We start from the raw sequence: 19,004 nt of genomic DNA on the forward strand, positions 1-19,004 counted from the left end.
GTTAAAGTGTTATTAAATGTAAGTACCCACTCTTAAAGAGAACCAGAGACGAAGCATCCTCATGTATTTTATTACATTTATCAGTGGGAACATGACAGTAAACACCTACCCTGCTTTTAGTTTAATTGTTATCTGCTTAATTGGTCTATTAGCAGCTGTGATAAGAATCCCCGACTGGCTCAGTCTAGGTTTGACCTGGAATCATTAGAGCTGAGTCACTCTTCTGTGGAGTCATTTCAAGCCCAAGCCTGCCACCTCCTGGCTCAGATTTCCTGCTTTGCATACTGAGAGCTGTGATGACATAGGAGGGGCTGCTGCTGCTGAAAGAGAATCTCTGAAACAGACACCTGTGGCAATATGATCCCTGTGCAGAGGCGTATCTAGAGGGGTGCAGGCATGGCTCGTGCCATAGGCTCCACAGCACCATGGGCGCCATGACTGCCCACCCCCCACGTGCTCCACCACCATACTGAGGGATGCATCTCAAATGTTTGTACCTGATACCATTGGAGAGCATTTCTCGCTATCAATACCGGGGGGGGGGGGGGTAATTGTACTGGGGGGACACCTCTCATAAGGGGGGGGGGTGATTGTACTGGGGGGACACCTCTCGTTACCTATACTGGGTGGGCTACTTATACAGGGAGACATCTCTCACTACCTATACTGGAGGTGGGGTAATTATGCTGGGGGGATACCTGTCACTAACTATACTAGGGAGCTACTTATACTAGGGGACACCTCTCATTACCCATACTGAGGAGATACCGGGGGTGTACTTATACTGGGGGACACTTGCCACCATTTATAATGGAGGGAGGGGTTACTTGTACTGTGGGAAACCTTTCATTACCTATACTGGGGAGCTGCTTATACTGGGGGCGAGGCACACCTCTCACTACTTATGGCGCTATTTCAGTGTCTGCCATAGGCACTATATTACCCAGATATGCACCTGTCCCTGTGTGCTCTGAGGGACATAGGGTCACTGGAGAGCTTTATGCAAGAAATTAATCAGATAGCCCCCAATATCAAACTCACACTAGAAGCAGCCCCCTGTAATATACATTTCATGGATCTAGATATCATGAAGGTTAACAACAAACTTGCAATGAAATGTTTTTTTAAAAAAACAGACAGAAACGGTTTTATACCGACCACCAGTTGCCACCACCCAAATTGGATAAGGGGGGTCCCAAAGGGACAATTTACCAGGGTAAGACGGAATTGTACGTCTTTGGCCGATTACCAACAACAGGCCATTACCCTAGGTGAAAAATTCATTGAAAAGGGGTATAAGGAAGACATCATATATAGTACGGCAAAACTGGTAGGTGAAATGGACAGAAATAAAATCCTGGAAGATAGGACCTCAGGGGTACAGGAAGAAAATTTCCAACTGGCTTTTATTAGTGACTTTTCCAAACAGCATAGAGCTGTAGAGAAAATCATTAAGAGGAATTGGTCAGTACTGACGAGTGATGTACAATTGAGAAGGGTACTACCTGAGTACCCAAAATGTATATATCGAAGGGCACCGAACTTGAAGGACAGGTTGGTCCCAAGTTGTGTGGACCCCCCAAGTGATAAGGAGAACATTAATAGGAGACTAAAAGGTTTCTTCCCTTGTAGAGACTGTAAGGCCTGCAAAATGGGAGTCATGACTAAGACAAATACATTTATGGCCAAGGGTGATACAAAAGAATACAAGATTGAACAACTTATCACCTGTAGGAGCAACCATGTGGTATATTTACTTTGGTGCTATTGTGGATATAAATATGTAGGAAGAACCACCCGATCTTTGCAGGAAAGGGTGGGGGAACATATCTATAAAATTACAAAGGGACACGAAAATCATAGCGTGTCCAAACACTTTAGGATAAAACATGGTTGTAATCCGAAACATCTAAAGGCGTGTGCAATCGAGAAAATACACCCAAACTGGAGGGGATGCCACAAACTGTGCAAATTGTGCCAATCTGAAACAAAGCGGATCTATACACTAAAAACGATGCACCCGGAGGGACTAAACATCGAATTGGATATAAATTGTTTCCTTACCAACGACTGAATATGACCATCCTCATTAGGGACTTAACACCTTTGCCCTACATTAGTGGCATAAAAAAATTGGTTTTTGCTGGTAGCGATTGAATCTTAACTCCCTGGGAAGGCTTATAGATTCAATGGTAATTGATAATAAAAAAATAATTATATGTACCAAGTTACCAATATGAAGGGAGGGGGGGAATAACTTAATTATGGAGTGAAATGGGATACATTGTACCCATATTTACCTATGACCCCTTTAAGGGATAATAACCCCTAAGTACTGATGGGAGGTGGACTGCCCTATCACATGAGAGTTAAGAATGGGGTATTTTGTTGAGTACTGTCTTACTCTGACAGAGTTGTGATGGTACTAACTGGCTGCATATACACTCTGTGTTTAATGAGCGTTAGGATGGTAATAGTGTTAATCAAACAGCTGGACTGACAATTAATGCAATATATGATACAGGATGAGAGAGTATGACACTGGATATGGACGACCAAAGAATATATATGGCATCCATATTTGTTCGTAGAACCTCTATGAGGGAGGCAAAAAATAATAATTGTATAGATACTTGTAGGTACGCAGACGCCTTTAAATTGTAGGCACATATCCCCATGAAGCCAACATATCTCTATAGAGCAAATGTATTGAGCGAGCTAAATGCAAATATATGGTCATTAATGGTTTTTTTATCTTTGATTTTTTTTATAAGAGATAGTGATGGTGCGTAACTTTAATAGTATGGCTATGTTAAGGTCAGGCTAGCTTGTATGTAATGAAGTGGCAATGCCCCTAAAGGTTTAACATGATACTGTAAGCCGATCGCCCATCTGGATGTAGGACGCGGCTGAAACGGTTAATGTTAATAGGCTACTGCCTAGGGGAGGCGTCCTGCAACGTTGCCATGGGGAATAGGGGCGGTACGGCAGATGGAAGGGGGGAGGTGATTAAGCTAGAGGGCTAACTGACTTGCGCTATGACCTGGTGGTCATGTGATTAGCAGCAAGCCAGGAACCATTAGGGTGAGGGCGGAAGTGGAGGCGGGCTGCAGTCCGAGTATGCATTTCCGCCCTTAAAAGGGTTGAGAACGTATAATAGTCCTCTTGACGCATGCTCAATCAGCCCCTGATGAGTCACGCATAGTGATGAAACCGGTAGGGCGTGGCTTGGAGCAGCGAGGAGGACAACGAGCATGTGAGATGCCGGACGCGCTGGGAGAGGTAGAGACGAGACGAGCCGTGGCCCTGGAATGGGAGATCGGTAGTATGCTTGTGACATGCTTTTAAACTCTGTTGTGATGTACGCGCATTACTTTTATTTTTAAGATATTAAATGTTATGGTTTTACACATGGGCATTCTTTGTGTTTTGCTCTGAGGAGACATAGGAGATAAGGATACTGAGTGGGATAATTACCTGTAAATAAGGAGACTAAGCAGAAGGTTGATATCTGATGACCCTGCCAGGCTTTCACTTGATGTGCTGACGGTGAGCAGGGGGGATATCAGAGTGGAGGGGAGAGTTTGTGCTTAGTCGGTGGTGGTGGTCCCCGCCCTCATACCTTCACAAGTAGTGTGAGCCTGTCTTGTATCTTCACCAGAGAGGTGTCTGCCTTATTTAGCAGTCTGCACTATTATCTGCCTTGTGTTTATGTTTTTTTAGGTGTATCTGTGCCCAGGAGAGACACTTTAGGAGCAAGTCGACCCCTGGATGTATGGACTGAGCGCAAGCTATTTTGAAATAACAGCACCATGGGCGCCATGACTGCCCTCCCCCCACGTGCTCCACCACCATACTGAGGGATGCATCTCAAATGTTTGTACCTGATACCATTGGAGAACATCTCTCGCTATCAATACTGGGTGGGGGGGGCACCTCTCATAAGGGGGGGGGGGGGGTGATTGTACTGGGGGGACACCTCTCATTACCTATACTGGGTGGGCTACTTATACGGGGAGACATCTCTCACTACCTATACTGGAGGGGGGGTAATTATACTGGGGGGATACCTGTCACTAACTATACTTGGGAGCTACTTATACTAGGGGACACCTCTCATTACCCATACTGAGGAGATACCAGGGGTGTACTTATACTGGGGGACACTTGCCACCATCTATAATGGAGGGAGGGGTTACTTGCACTGTGGGAAACCTTCCATTACCTATACTGGGGAGCTGCTTATACTGGGGGCGGGGCACACCTCTCACTACTTATGGCGCTATTTCAGTGTCTGCCATAGGCACTATATTACCCAGATACGCCCCTGTCCCTGTGTGCTCTGTGTGCCCTCTCCATAGATAATGATGATGACTGCAGTTTCATTCCTATGAGAGACACTTCCTACAGGCAGCTGCACATCATACCAAAATGAAAGCACACAGATGAAAGGCTGCAGCAGCCTAGTCTCATATAGCCTAGACAGCACATCCAGAACAACTCATAACCCGGAAGCAGAAGGGATTTGAGCTGGCGGCCATATTTGATTTTTCCTGGAGCAATAATGGATAAAAAAACACTAAAAAAGGCACACCAGAGCGGCGAAATTATCAGGTAGAGCATTTATTCTTTACAAGCTATCGACTGATATGTTTATTTTGTGTGAAACGTTCATCTCTGGTTCCCTTTAAAGAGGAACTGTTGCAAAAATCTTAAAATTTAAAACACATACAAATAAGAAGTATGTTTCTTCCTGAGTAAAATGAACCATAAATTACTTCTCTCCTATGTTGCTGGTATTTACAGTAAGTAGTAGAAATCTGACATTACCGACAGGTTTTGGGCTAGGGACTCTCTCCATAGGGGATTGTCAGCATGGCCTTTATTCTTTATAAAGACGCTGCCTGAAAAAGATTTATACAAAACTGCTGACTAGTCTCCGTGCTCACTGTACATTTTTTTGGCAGTTGGACGGAGCAAATGCCATTCACTAAGTGCATTCTGAAAATAAAGAAATACCTGTGAACCCCCCATGAAGAGATGGGCTAGTCCAAAACCTGTTGGTTCTCTCAGATTTCTACTACCTACTGTAAGTGACAGCAACATAGGAGAAAAGTAATTTATGGCTCATTTTACTCTGGAAGAAACATACTTCTTAAATTGTATATGTTTACAAATATTTTAAATTGTAAGATTTTTGTGTCAGAGATCCTTTAAGCCTGGTACACACAATGCAATGTTCACCTTAGGTGAAGTTTCAATATTCAGATCTGACCATATATGAAGGAAAGCTAGTTTACTCATGTATTCAATTTCTTTCAGATTATAATCAGATTTCCAATTATTTTTCTGATTGGATATAAATCAAAAATGGATTGAAAGGACATACACATGGAATGATAGTCAGCATTTCGGTCGACATTTTTCAGCATGCCCAATCTGCTTCTGATAGAGAAAGATATTGATTTTAAGTGAGGGATCAGTCGCTGACAATTGTATATTTTTCATTTCCTTTGTTTAAAAATGTTTCCTTCCAATTTACTTATTAGCAGTCTCCGCTCAGGAGAAGTACTGTGCCTGGTCTCTTTACTCTGCTCCCCCTCTCTCTTCTGTTGAATAGACATGTTGCCGTGTCAACGATTGAGTCACTTTAGGAGAGAAGGGAAGGGGAGCATAGTATGGAGCCCAGGCAGAGAGATTCTAGTTGACAATGAATTAATTTGCTGATTAGTGCTCTCTGCATTGAAAGTAAACATTTTGACACACAGAGAATGCTTTCAAATATTCTTTTATGTGCCTAAGATTAGGTACTTACATTTTATTTTAATGCCATTATCTTCACATTTGTTGCAGCAGAGCCTGTTGTCAATAAGAACAATACTGTCTTGAATAATCTCACAGTACCCACAGACAACACTGCATTTGTCTGCAGAATTTGCTGGCCCCCTTGTGCTCCTTCTGCATACACAAGCTCCGCCTCTCTACCTTGGCCTGACCGACATTATTATCTAGTAAAGCCAATGCCTATACTTTATTGGAAACTTTGAGAATTGAGTGGATAACAATATGGAGACACGTTGAAAGAGCAATTTGTTTTTGAAGAAAACACAATCAGCAATAGGTCTATTTACTGAGCAATGTGGTAATTGCGTACAAAATGCTGCTCCAAAGCTCTGCTAGATGAGGGATCTGCTGTGAACAAATAGCAACCTGTCTGGAACAGCATGAGTTACAGCTGTATTTGCCAAGCAATGTGGTTATTGTGTACTCTCTACTTCAGTGCAACACCATGCGATGACTGACAGAAGCAGAGCATTACCATGACAGCCAGCCAACTGACATATTTTAAAAAGAGATCAGCATTAGTTACTCAAATATTTTTTTTATTGTAAGATTGATTAATACGTGTTGCTCTTGCAAACCGGGTTGTCCACTATTCACTGTGTTAAAGAGGAACTGTAGTTAAAAGAACATAATTAATAAAATTGCTTATATATTTTTACAACAATCATTTATCGATTATTTAGTCAATGTTTGCACATTGTAAAACCTTTTCTCTCCCTGATTTACATTCTGAAATTTACAACTGCCAGCAACATTTTAAGTAAACCTGAGACCAAAGATAACGGGACATCTACCAGCGCATCCAGGAGGCGGAGGACGGCGGCAAGGAAGCTATCTGCATGGAGGGGGCTGGAGGAAGCCACAGGTATGTATAAAACTTTTCAACCCTTTCGTCTCAGGTACAGTTTAGTACAGGCAGGTGATGTCTGTAGGGGAGAGGGATTCTGCATAATAAACAGCCTAGATTGAAGCCCCGTACTCACCTCCCAGTGGGTCCTGCGATGAGTGCTTGATGACGGTTGTCAAGCAACTCTTCTTCCTGCCGGCGGGTATGCACGACATAACGTGACGCTACACGTCGGGAGAGAACAAAACTTCAAGGGATCACGGGACTTTGTATGGGAGTCGTCGGGGTCTTAGCGATCCAATCCACCATGACGGTCATTGCTAAGGCGGTGCGATGCTAAGTGACGTTCGTGTGGTTGTGTGACTGTACCCACGTCGCAGTAAACAACCACTTGGTGCTCGTTGGGAAAAACGTGACATGGGTACATAGCTTAAGCCTCAGTGGAAGGGCTATGTACAGGCCCGGATTTACCTCACAGGAGCCTATAGGCACAGATGTCTTGGCACCTTAGACTTCACCTTCCTTAAACCTACAAACCCCCGCCAAACTGCACTGCAAGTGTGCTGGCTGTCCTAGCTATCATTTCTCCCTTACTTTCCTTGCTCGTCATTGGTAGCTACAGGTGCCCCTTAGTATTAGGTAGCCAGTGGTACCCTCAATATTTAGTAACTTGTTTTTGCCCCCGTGTATTAAGTAGCTAGAGGAACCTCAGTATTAAGCAGCTAGTAGTGCCCCTGACTGAAGGGAGATCTCATCAATGGAATTCCAAGAGCATTTACACTCTCATCAGGACTCTGCACAGGGAAGGAAGGAAGAGGCGCTCGGGTAAGGAAGTAAGACGCCTCTCCATCATCAGGCGCCTGTAGGCACGTGCCTACAGTGCCTTATGGTAAATCCGGCACTGGCTATGTACCAATATACAGCATTATATAGCTACAGGAAGTGTTTCTGATGCTGAATCCAGGATATTTAACAAAAAAAGTGGGTATCATTAATTATTTACTGAATTCTACTATGTGTTGTTAAAGTTCCTCTTTAAGTAAAGCTTGAATGCTGCACATGGTATCATTTACAGGTTTGTCCATGAACTTATCTACAGTGGTCTGATGGCAAAGGGCATCTCCACCCCACCAGTATATTGCATCATTTGTACTGTGTTATATAAAAAGGAAGGAAAACACATTTTAAATTAAAGCGTGTTAGGGCTGAAGGTCAAGCTAGTGTGAGGATTATGCTTCTTATAATTTCATAAATGTATCCTAGCTTAGTACATTGTGCTCTCCCGTTGTGACCCAATGTGTTCCTGGAAGAAGATTTAATATATAGTTCTGACTGGTCATATAAAATGAAATACATTAATATTTAGATTTGATTTGATTCATCTATTCATTTTATGGATCTGCATAAATTGTTTTGGTTTCATATCTCTTAGGCACCAACTAATTAGATTGCAATCCCTCATAGGAGAAGAGATTCATTGTGCTTGTAAAACTGAGCTGTGAGCGGAGAACAAACTATTATTCTAAGAATATAAATAACAGAGAGACACAGATGTATGCCCAAAATAATATAACAAGAAAAACAACTATATTCTACTTTCCAGGCTTGCACAGCACGACTTACAAAATCTAAAACACATTAAAACGTGGTGAAGAGAGTCCCGGAGATGGCTGGAACAATTAACAAACCATCAAATGGAATTATATATTGTTGCATGGGGTAAACATGTACACAATACCAGATGTCTCTTGACGATGTGATTTCTTCACGATAAATTAAAATCTGAGCTGCGATTCGTTTCAGCAGCAGCCATGATGATGTGTCGTCCTCATCACAGTAACCTCTCCAGTTATCCAGGGCTAGCAGCAAAGCCATCACATGTCTTCTGCAGAGCTAACTATCTCAGTTGAACTGGATCATTTTGTAAATGTTTATCCTGGTTGGTATATTGTTCTTTCCAGTGAACTCCTTGCATGCAGGTTATTACCTTCCAGAGAACCCAAGGTGAACCTCAGGCAAAAAGTTAGAAACTTACCTGGAAAGAGGAGAATCCTCCCACATCTTTCCTTCGGGCTCGGGTGGAAATAGCCGCACCCGATCGGATCCGCTCTACTGCGCAGGCGTGCGGTGTCTATGTATTCGCTGTAGAGAGGATTCAATGGGGCTCAACTATTTCCACCTTAGCCCAAAGTCTCACACAGGATTGTTATGATCCCGGAGCCCCAGCGGATGTTTGGTGGCTGACAGCGCTGGAACGGAGAGAAAGACGGGTGATCCAGAGAAGCACTTTTACACCATAGGGTACACCATAAAAGGGTACACATGAGAAGCACTTTTTTTCTTACTGATCCTATTGAAAGGAAATCTAAATTAAAGCAAATATGCTCAGTTTACCTTACGAGTAGCTCCTTCTAGCCCTCTGTAGTCCTTCAGGTCCCGCGCTGTCATTCCGTTCAGATCCCTTCAGCAGCTGTGCCCCTCTGAAAGCTACATGCGCAGCCTTGGGTCGTGCACCTCCTTGTTTGCACTCCCATGGCCAGGAGCACTCTGCGCTTGTGCAGTTTCTAAAAATTGAAACTGCGCACACACCATGGTTCACCGTTCGGGGCAGTAGCTGGCAACTTGCTTAGTCGACCAGGTTTTGGAGTGGCATAGCTGCTGAAGGAATCTGAGTGGAATGACAGTGTGGGACCAGTAGCTTACAGGGAGCTAGGAGAAGCCCTAGGTAAGTTAAACTGGGCAAATTTATTTTACTAAAGTTACCCTTTAATTCTAAACAGCAGCCAAGACAAATCTGCCTTGCTAAACTAAATACATACATACTCTAAGTGCAACAGAGTAACCAAGCAGCTCAGGGTGACCCAAACTACTAGGAATGTATAGGGGGATAAAAGGAACCAAAAAGCTCTCCTACTAAAAAAGCAAAGCTTGGTGTCATTGCCTTCTTAAAACAGAAGGAAATGTGCAATAATTCAGTTATAAGTGAACATTTGTGGTTATCCATATTTAGTATCCACATTACTACTAAATATGCAAATTATCCCTTTTCGCCCTTGTTAAGCAAAGCAAGCATCCAGAACCGCTGGTGTATAGCAAGCCTATAGCTTTAAGTTTTACACAGCCATATCAAACCCAGATGTAGACAGCCTGTTTCGGACTTTTGGTCCTCTTCAGTACATGGCAGGGATTGATAAAGCTGTATGAAATAGGGCTTGGACCAGTACAACAGAGCAACCAAGCAGCTTAGGGTGACCCAAACTACTAGGAATGTATAGGGGGATAAAAGGAACCAAAAAAGCCCTCCTACTAAAAAAGCAAAGCTTGGTGTAATTGCCTTCTTAAAACAGAAGGAAATTTGCAATAATTCAGTTATAAGTGAACATTTGTGGTTACCCACAATGCACTACTACTAAATATGCAAATTATCTCTTTTCTGTAAGTAATGACACTTTAACTTTTCAAGCACTAAAACCTTATCACAAACATTTCTCACTCAGATAACACGCTTTCAGATTATATTTTTCAGGAAATGGACTGAATTCAACAAGCTCTTCGACAAGCAAGCTCATTTGCATAGGTAGCAACTCTAGTTTAACACTTGCTGTACTGGAAAACAGAAAGGTACTTTAGACAATTTCTCAGAAGGGCTAGTGCTACATATACCTATATTTATCTCATCATTTCACATCACTTCAAGTGTGTTTTAATCTCTTCCTATTATCTCCAACTATATGTGGCCACCAATGATCAAATCTTTTTCATCCAATTTTACCAAATCTACTGTATGCAGTATAAGGGAAAATTGAGTGAATATATTGAATGGATAGGTTAGGCAGTCACTTATATTACATATAAATGGTAAGAAGATTGGATGGAAAAGATTGGATCATTAGTGGCCACTATAAGAAACATCCACAGAATTCACAAAGTTCTGTGCCCACCACTTACCCTCTTAGGCCTTTTTCACAGTGCGACGTTAAAGTTGCACGTTAGAAAATGTTTTAACGTGGACTAACCCACAGCAATACTAAGTCTGTGCAACATTCACAGTGCACACGTTGCGTTGTGTGTAACGTGTAGCAATATTTAGAAAGTGCTGCATGCTGTGCGTTTAGCAATAAATTTGCTGCGTTATGTGTGTTGCACATGCTTAGTAATGTTTTTGTATAAAAATGTAACGCATGCGCCGTTTTCGTTCCATCAGTATGCGACGGAAACGGCGCACCAAGAGACACATAACACAGTGCAAAATAACGTCCAATTTTATAACCTTCATGCGCTGCGTTAGGGGCACGTTGTGCGACTTTAGCGTTGCATCAAACGCAACGTCCCACTGTGAAAGAGGCCTTAAAGCCCTTATATCTTAGGATTGCTGCAGTAGCGGACTGATGCATTTAGGATGTGCTATACAACTGTACTTTCATCCACTATTGTACCGTCCATTAATGCCACTATTTGTGTATTTAACTGGTCTGTAAAATGTTTATCTGTGCAGTGCTACAAAATATGTTTGTGCTATAATAAAGTGTTGCGTAGCAGAACCATTAGTATTGTGCTTTTAATGTGTCCAACTTCAGAATATCCTGGGGTAAAAGCCTTAAGGCCTGAGAACACTGCTGCGTTTTTAAAAACGCATGCATTTTTCAAGTGTTTTTAAAATGCGTTTTCAGGCGTTTTAATGCGTTTCCGGGCAGTTTAACGTGTTTAAACGCATTTAAATGCATCAACGCGTTTCTAATTAGCTTTAAAAAGGTATGTGTTTTTATGCGTTTTTTAAAAATGAAGCAGTGGGCTCAGGCCCTAAAAGAAAATTCTGCTTTCATTACCAAACTGCAATAAAAAAGATATGTGCCATACAAGTCTTTTTCTAATTTAGTATAATTAAAATGTTCTTTCCATTTCAATTTCCAACCATCATCAAATTTCCAAAACTGACACGAAGTTAAACTCTGAAACTATGGCAATAGCAACCTGTTTGGAGAACAGATTGCTGACAAACTCCTACCTTGCTACATGGGTAATTGGCTGCACACTGCAGAAGTCATTGTTATCAATTTTACACATATGCACTAATCCATGGAGTGGCAGAAATATTCTGTTAGTCAGTATGTATAGAAGACACAACAGAATATGTGCTTTTTAAAAAAAAAATATGCAAAAGCTTAAAAGCAAACTTGAGCAAGGAAACTCACTTCAGGTTAAATTCTTACACATGTAGAAGAAAGGCTCTGGCTCCAATAGAGCCTCCCCAGTCCTCTCCCTGTGCCCTCGTTCCACCTCTGTCCCCATTTGAATTTCCGTACCTTCGAGACTCCATGGCAGGCCTTGGAAGCATTCACATCCCCGAGTGCTTCTGAAGATAGGCGCATCCATACTGCATATGCATGAGCCTGGACTCGCACGTGCGCAGTATTGATCCACCAAGGAGGGCTGAAGACATATTCAACTAAGTTGGTCAAAGAACAGAGACAGTGGTAGAACAAGGGCGTGAAGAGAGGATCTGAATGGCTTTATGGGATTCAGACCCATCCCTCTACAAAGTTAATTATCTATTTTTTCCCTGCCTGCTTCAAGAGGTGTCATGGACCGATGTTTAGCCAAGTAAATACAGTAACATTGTTCTGGAATGGCTATTTAGGAGAGGGTGGTTAGCATTATCAAGTATAATATTGTGCATATAGCGAAGTGTAGAATGTACCTTGAATAATTATAAGCTTAAGACTTAAAAGACGTCAACAAAAGAAGAAAAAGAAAGGAGGCTAGAACAGAGAAGTAGAAAAGTGTGGAAGGGGAAGGAGGCGGGGAGGGTAAAGTACGTAGGGCAGGTATGGGATGTGCTTGCCAGCCGGTCTAGTCACATTAGGTATTGTGACAAAGTGGCTGGCAAAGTGCCACTCTCTTTGTCACAAGTGGTGTGCGATGGACGGTATGTTGCACCCAGGTTCAGGCGCTACATCCTGTAGCAGCTCCGGAGGATAGGCTTTTGCTGACTTTCAGGAGTGACAGGGGTTAAAGCCTTGAGAAGCGTCCGGAGCTGACCAGATGTAGAGCAGGGTGGGTGCATCTGGTCGCCAGGTCCTGGGTGGAATATATTATGTATTATGTTTGTGGACTGCTGCCTGTCTAGCCCACAAAGGGTTAACAACAGAGCTAATAACTCTCTGGAGAGGAAGAGGTGAGAGAGAGGTGTGTCCCACAGGTTCTGTCAGTCTGCATGGAAAAGGTTTTCATTTGTTTCCAGGAAGTAGCTCTGCTAAGAAGCTACTGCAGGGAACTGCATGTGTTTTTGGACTGACGTTTGTGTGTTACTCAACGCTGAAAGTAAGCACCCGGCCGGAGTTGGCCTTACCCTTGTTTTTTGGAATTACTTTATTACTGAACTGCAAACTGTTGTTTGTGAACCTGCTGCCAAAATAAACTTTGATTTATGTTTGCATATAAACCTGCTTGGAGCTGCTCTGTTCCTGCTAAATGCTTACCATCTGAAGCTGGTCCCTCACAATTGGTGCTCGGATGCGGGCAGACTAGAGCTAGCACTCCTACAGAGCCAGCGGGTTTGATAAGAGACTTAAAAGCTTGCACTGCAGCATGGATGAGTTGGTAAAGCAATTAGCGTTGGCCAATGCAGCCTTACAACAGGCAAATGCTGAACAGTGACAAACTAATGCAGCCATCCAACAGCAGACCCTGGCGGTGCAGCAGCAGTTTATGGCAATGTGTGAAAGTCTGGCTGCAGCAGCAGAAGTGGATCGGCACACTGCTGAGGCTGATCGGAAAGCTATGGCTGAGTTGGTGCAGCAACTGGTGGTTCGTAACCAGGAGGATCAGCTGGCTGGTCCTGGCAATGGAGGTGCTATCCGTGCAAGTCATTTCCTCCAGAAAATGACACCACATGATGATGTGGAGGCTTTCCTTCATACGTTTGAGAGGACGGCAGAGAGGGAAGCCTGGCCTAAGCCGCAGTGGGCAGCATTGGTAGCGCCTTTCTTGACTGGTGATGCCCAAAAGGCCTATTTTGATCTTGCTTTGGAAGATGCCAAAGACTACGACAAATTGAAAGGTGAGATCCTGAGACGGCTTGGGGTTACGCCGGCCGTGAGGGCCCAACGCGTCCACAAGTGGACCTACTCGGCAGCAAGCTCCCCGAGGTCACAGATGCACGACTTGATCCATCTGGTAAAGAAGTGGCTTGAACTGGAGAAGTTGACTGGTCCCCAGATTGTTGAAAGGGTTACAGTCGACCGTTTTTTGCACTCACTGCCGCCGGCATAGCGAAGGTGGGTGAGCCATGCAGATCCTCAATCAGCCGACCAACTTATTGAGCTGGTGGAACGTTACTTGGCTGCGGAGGATTCCCTGGCGTGGTCTGCTGCCCAGCGCTCCTGGACCCAGAAACTGTCTACTCCCCAGATTACTGGTAAGACAAAAGCTGGTATGGCGGGAGGATTTGTGGGGGAGCGGAAGTCCCCTGAGGGTCCTAAAGGGACAGGCAGAGTTCGCCCAGTGTCCACTACAAGGAACCCAGGGTCTGTTCAGTGCTGGCGATGTAATGAGTGGGGACACATTGCTGTTAACTGCCCTATGGCTATAGAGGAAATGGAGTGTGATCATGCCAGGCGGAGGTCCTTGTTTGCCCGACCTGTATACCTGGCGAACTCTGAATCACTCATGACTTTGATAAAGGTATCTGGCCAAACCGTCCAAGCCCTTTTAGACTCTGGCAGTTTGGTGACCCTTGTACATGCCAGCCTGGTGGACAATGCCTTGCTTGGTGATAGGCACATCACGGTGCAGTGTGTCCATGGAGACTCTAAACGATACCCTACAGCCCTTCTCACCCTAGAGACAGACTGTGGGCCTGCCACACAGGAAGTAGTGGTGAGCCCAAATTTGGCACACAGTGTTATTTTGGGGAGGGAATTTCCCCTGTTTTGGAACTTGTGGGAAGGGAAAAATGACAAGTGTTCAGATCTTGGTAATGCAAATAGCCCGGGATTGGATAAGAATAATGTTGAAACAAAGGCTGCTGATGAAGTTGATAATGAAATGTCTTTTCCACTGTCTGTTCTTGCGGGAGAGACAGAGTTGTCCCCAGAAGCCTCAGAGGGTACGGTGCTTTCAGATTTAGAGGTTTCTCAGGATAACTTTGGTACTGCCCAACTGAGAGATCCCACTCTGAGCAAAGCTTGGGAAAATGTTAAGGTGGTAAATGGTGAACCCCATGTTCCGGGGGCTGACAAACTGTTCCCTCACCTGGCAGTAAATGCTGATTTATTATACCAAGTTTGCAAGGTACAGGATGAAATTGTGGAACAGCTTGTTGTGCCTCAGCCTTATCGCACTATGGTCCTAGACTTTGCCCATAAACATCCCCTAGGGGGTCATTTAGGGTATGATGAAGACCAAGGACAGGATTTTACAAAGGTTCTTTTGGCCTGGAATGCATGGGGATGTTAAGAAATATTGTGAATCCTGCCCTGACTGCCAGATGTGTGCGCCTGCTCTTCACTTTCACAGTCCACTTGTCCCATTACCAGTCATTGAGGTCCCTTTTGAAAGAATAGCCATGGATTTAGTTGGGCCCTTAGTCCGGTCTGCCCGGGGTCACCAGTATATCCTGGTAGTTTTAGACTATGCCACCCGCTATCTGGAAGCAGTACCCCTGAGAAACACATCTTCCAAGCTGATTGCACGAGGGCTCTTCCACATGTTTACAAGAACTGGTTTGCCTAAAGAAATCTTGACAGACCAGGGAACTTCATTTATGTCTAAATTAATGAAGGGAACCGCCATATGGTGGGGATCAAGAGCTGAAGCAAGGAAAGATATTAGATATTACGTAAAGTTATCTGTTATCGTTGTTCCTCTGGAACCTGTTACGTCTCGGATTCCCCTTCCACCTCTCTCTTTGAGGGAGAGCAACGGAGGTGGAATCCAAGATGATATCAGGAAGATCACAGGTTTCCCTTATTTTAGGCAAGTCTTTGGGAGAGTTGCAGATTTACCATCTTTTCTGATGAAGATGGCAAAGGGGTATCCCCATCAATAGAGAATATCACGTTTTCTTAGAGTCTCAAGTAACAGACGAGATGCATGGTGTAGTCGGAGGGTTAAGCTTGAGAGATCTGGTAGCAAGCGGATTTTCGCTCCATCAAAGTCTACGTCACCTTTTTTGCATGCAGCAGTCATGATGGCTCCCTATTCTGTGAAAAAGTGCACTCTGCAGATAATGTATCGAGGTTTGGTCGGGTTGCTTCTCGGGGGCCAGCTGCTCTGTGTACTCGATCTATCTTGATTTTATTGTCTGCTGGGGTACCCAGGAAAAGATTAAAGATTGCTTCGGTAGTGGCAATGATGTCGGGGGCTTTTGTAGTTTCAGGGACACCCCTGATACAAATGTTGTTCCATCTGTGGCGGTTTTCTAAGTCATCTATCTTCATATATAAGGCTGCAATGTGTTCAAAGTGAGCATCAACGGTGGTTTGTTGTAATTTTAGAGTCATTTAAGTCCTCCTGGCATTATTCCACTTCCTCTATTCTTTGTGTCACATGAGAGGAATCCTGGCGGAATTCAGCCATCTCTTGTTTATATGTCTCCATTATTCTGGTGACGCAGCTCTCAAGATCTTGTTTGGTGGGAAGCAATCTGATATATTCATGCAGGTCTACTTCTATGAAGGATTCAGCTCCATCAGGTGATGTAGGGCCTGAGAGCTGTCTGGGAGAGGGTAAGGCACTAGTAGAAGGCCGCATGGCAGTCTCTGCATCATGGCGGGAAGTGTTTAGTTTGCTGTATGAAAGTGACAGGCCTACCTTGCGCTGCCTCTGCATTCTTTGGGGCTGAGTTATCTTTCAGCGATCCATGTCCTGTGGATGTTGGTGTAGTGTCGGCTTTAGGAAATGCTTCGGCAGCTGGGTCCGTCTCTTCTTGTCTGGCAGACTCTGAGAATGGTCAGGCGAGAGGGATTTGCCTGCAGGAGAGGCATTTGCCTCGCTGCTTGCTTTCGGTGGTTGGGAGTTGCGGCCCGACTTGTCTCCGCCATACCCGTGTTCTCCTGCTCTTGCAGTCTCCTCTCGAGCGGCCGCAAAAAGCGCTTGACTTGGGAGTGAGACGGTGTATTGTGTTGGGTTCTCTCTCCCTTCTTCTTGCCTCCTCCCATGAGCCAAATCTGTGGGTGTAAAGGTGCTGTATAGACTGTTTATGGGTCCGGGTAGCGGGAAATGGTGCGTCCTCACATGGCCGTTAGCAAGCCACGCCCCCCATGGATTGCATTTTTACAACAAAATATTGTGATGAGGTGCTGATTATTTTTTTGTCACTGCCATTTTCATTTGTGTTATTAGTTGAAGTAAGTGCTTAATTGAAACTCTTAACACTAAGTCTGTTTTTTGTCAAATACGAGATAAACAGTCATGGGTGACAAACAATTTCATGTTCCAGAGAATGCTGAAGATATATTTTCCTATGGGAGAGTACCAGCAAATCTGTCCACAACCACATCTGTATAATTTTCAAACTGTCTTTATTTCAGTGAGCTGTAAGGGAACTAACAAATGTGTCCATGTCTATTGGTTACCGTACTTCCTCAGCATGCTCAGTAACAACATTTCTCGTGAGACCAGAGCAGTTTTTCATGTCTACTCTACTGTAATACTATGATGGCTGAATGTTCTCCACATATTCTAATGTTATCTTCAGCTCTGTAGAGAAATCTCCATCAGAAATAGACAATGAGATATTAAAGATAGAGGGTTGAAAAGGTAAAAAGAACAACCAGCCATGAAGTTGAATACTTGCTGCCACATGATGTCGTGATCCACAGAATGTCAGCAGCAGAGAGAAGACAAAATATCATCAGCTGAGCCTCATTATGAAATGTACAGTTCCTAAACCATGCATTTTATGTTTATGAGACTCGGATGGTAGATCCAGTTTAAACACATGGGCCCATATGCAATTCACCTTTTCACCTGAGTTTTCTCCTAGGTGATAATTTTAAACTTGTCAACAAAATGCCTTTTAAGCCACTACAAAGCAAGACAATACTCAATACAATTTGATAGTACTTTTTCACCTACTTTTTGGTACTTTTTTAGTTGAAAAGTGCTGAAAAGTTGTTTTAAATCAAAGATGAAAAATTATCTCCTAGGAGAAAACTCAGGTGAAAAAGTGAATTGCATATGGGGCCTGGAGCCATATGCAATTCACTTTTTCTCCTGAGCTTTCTACTAGGAAATATTTTTTCATCTTTGATTTAAAATAACCTTTTAGCTCTTTGCGATGGAAAAAGTACCAAAAGTAAGGTGAAAAAGTACTGCCAAAATTATTTTGAGTATTTGTTTGCTTGCTGACGGTGTAAAAGACATTTTATTTACAAGTTGTGAAAATATCACCTAGGAGAAAACCAAGGTGAAAAAGTGAATTGCATATGGCCCGTACTGTACACCTCACAGGATGCAGTACCATATCTGTGGTGGATATACAAAGTTATCTATAAACCAAAGGCCCTTAAGGCTAATGAACTGTTATAATTTAGTGCTAGAAGGAAGGTCAAAGGTTGTCCCTTGCCCGATGTGCACATGCATTTTGCTTCCCTCAAGCAGTTGCTGAGCCATTTTGGCCTGTATACCAGTTTATTTTGTTTTGGTAATGAATATTGTTAATTCTATTTATGCTAAGCACTCCTGTTAATTACTTTTAAAAGTAATCAGACTAACACATGGCCGTTAGATTTATTTATGTCACACATAAAACAGAGGAGTGCAATTCCAGTAAAACGCCTCACCAGTTATTTTGTTAACAAAGGACTAACTAGCGTTAATGCAAAGGATTCCATCAGATTTGATTAGTTCAATCCAGGTTAGTTAAGGTTTTGTTCGAGTATAGTGCAAACACCACACTGTTAGGCAGTGTTCCCATTTAAGAGTAAAACTGACAGTTTTGCGATGCAGTAATAAGGACAAAAAAAAAATGACAGTAAATGGCTCCTATTTTATATATAGCGGCTGTTCACACTTGTAAGTCTGCAACAGATCCATTTGATCCGTTGATCTGCATTTCTGTGTAATCCGTGGTAATCCCGGACAGGCGGATGCGTTCCCCTTATAGTCTATGGTGGTAAAGCATCTACCCTGGGCTCCAGCCAGACCATAGCGGACACTACACTGTCCTCTCCCGCTGCCTGCATGTGATCCAGCTGCAGATGGGAACCGAGCCTTACTGTTTGTTAGTGTGTGAATAACTGGATAGAGATAAGCAAGGACACCTCTGACACCTCAAACTTCCTCAAACGTCAGATGGAACCGCCAATTA

This window comes from Hyperolius riggenbachi, chromosome 1 (genome assembly GCF_040937935.1).
Source record: "Hyperolius riggenbachi isolate aHypRig1 chromosome 1, aHypRig1.pri, whole genome shotgun sequence".
NCBI lineage: Eukaryota > Metazoa > Chordata > Amphibia > Anura > Hyperoliidae > Hyperolius > Hyperolius riggenbachi.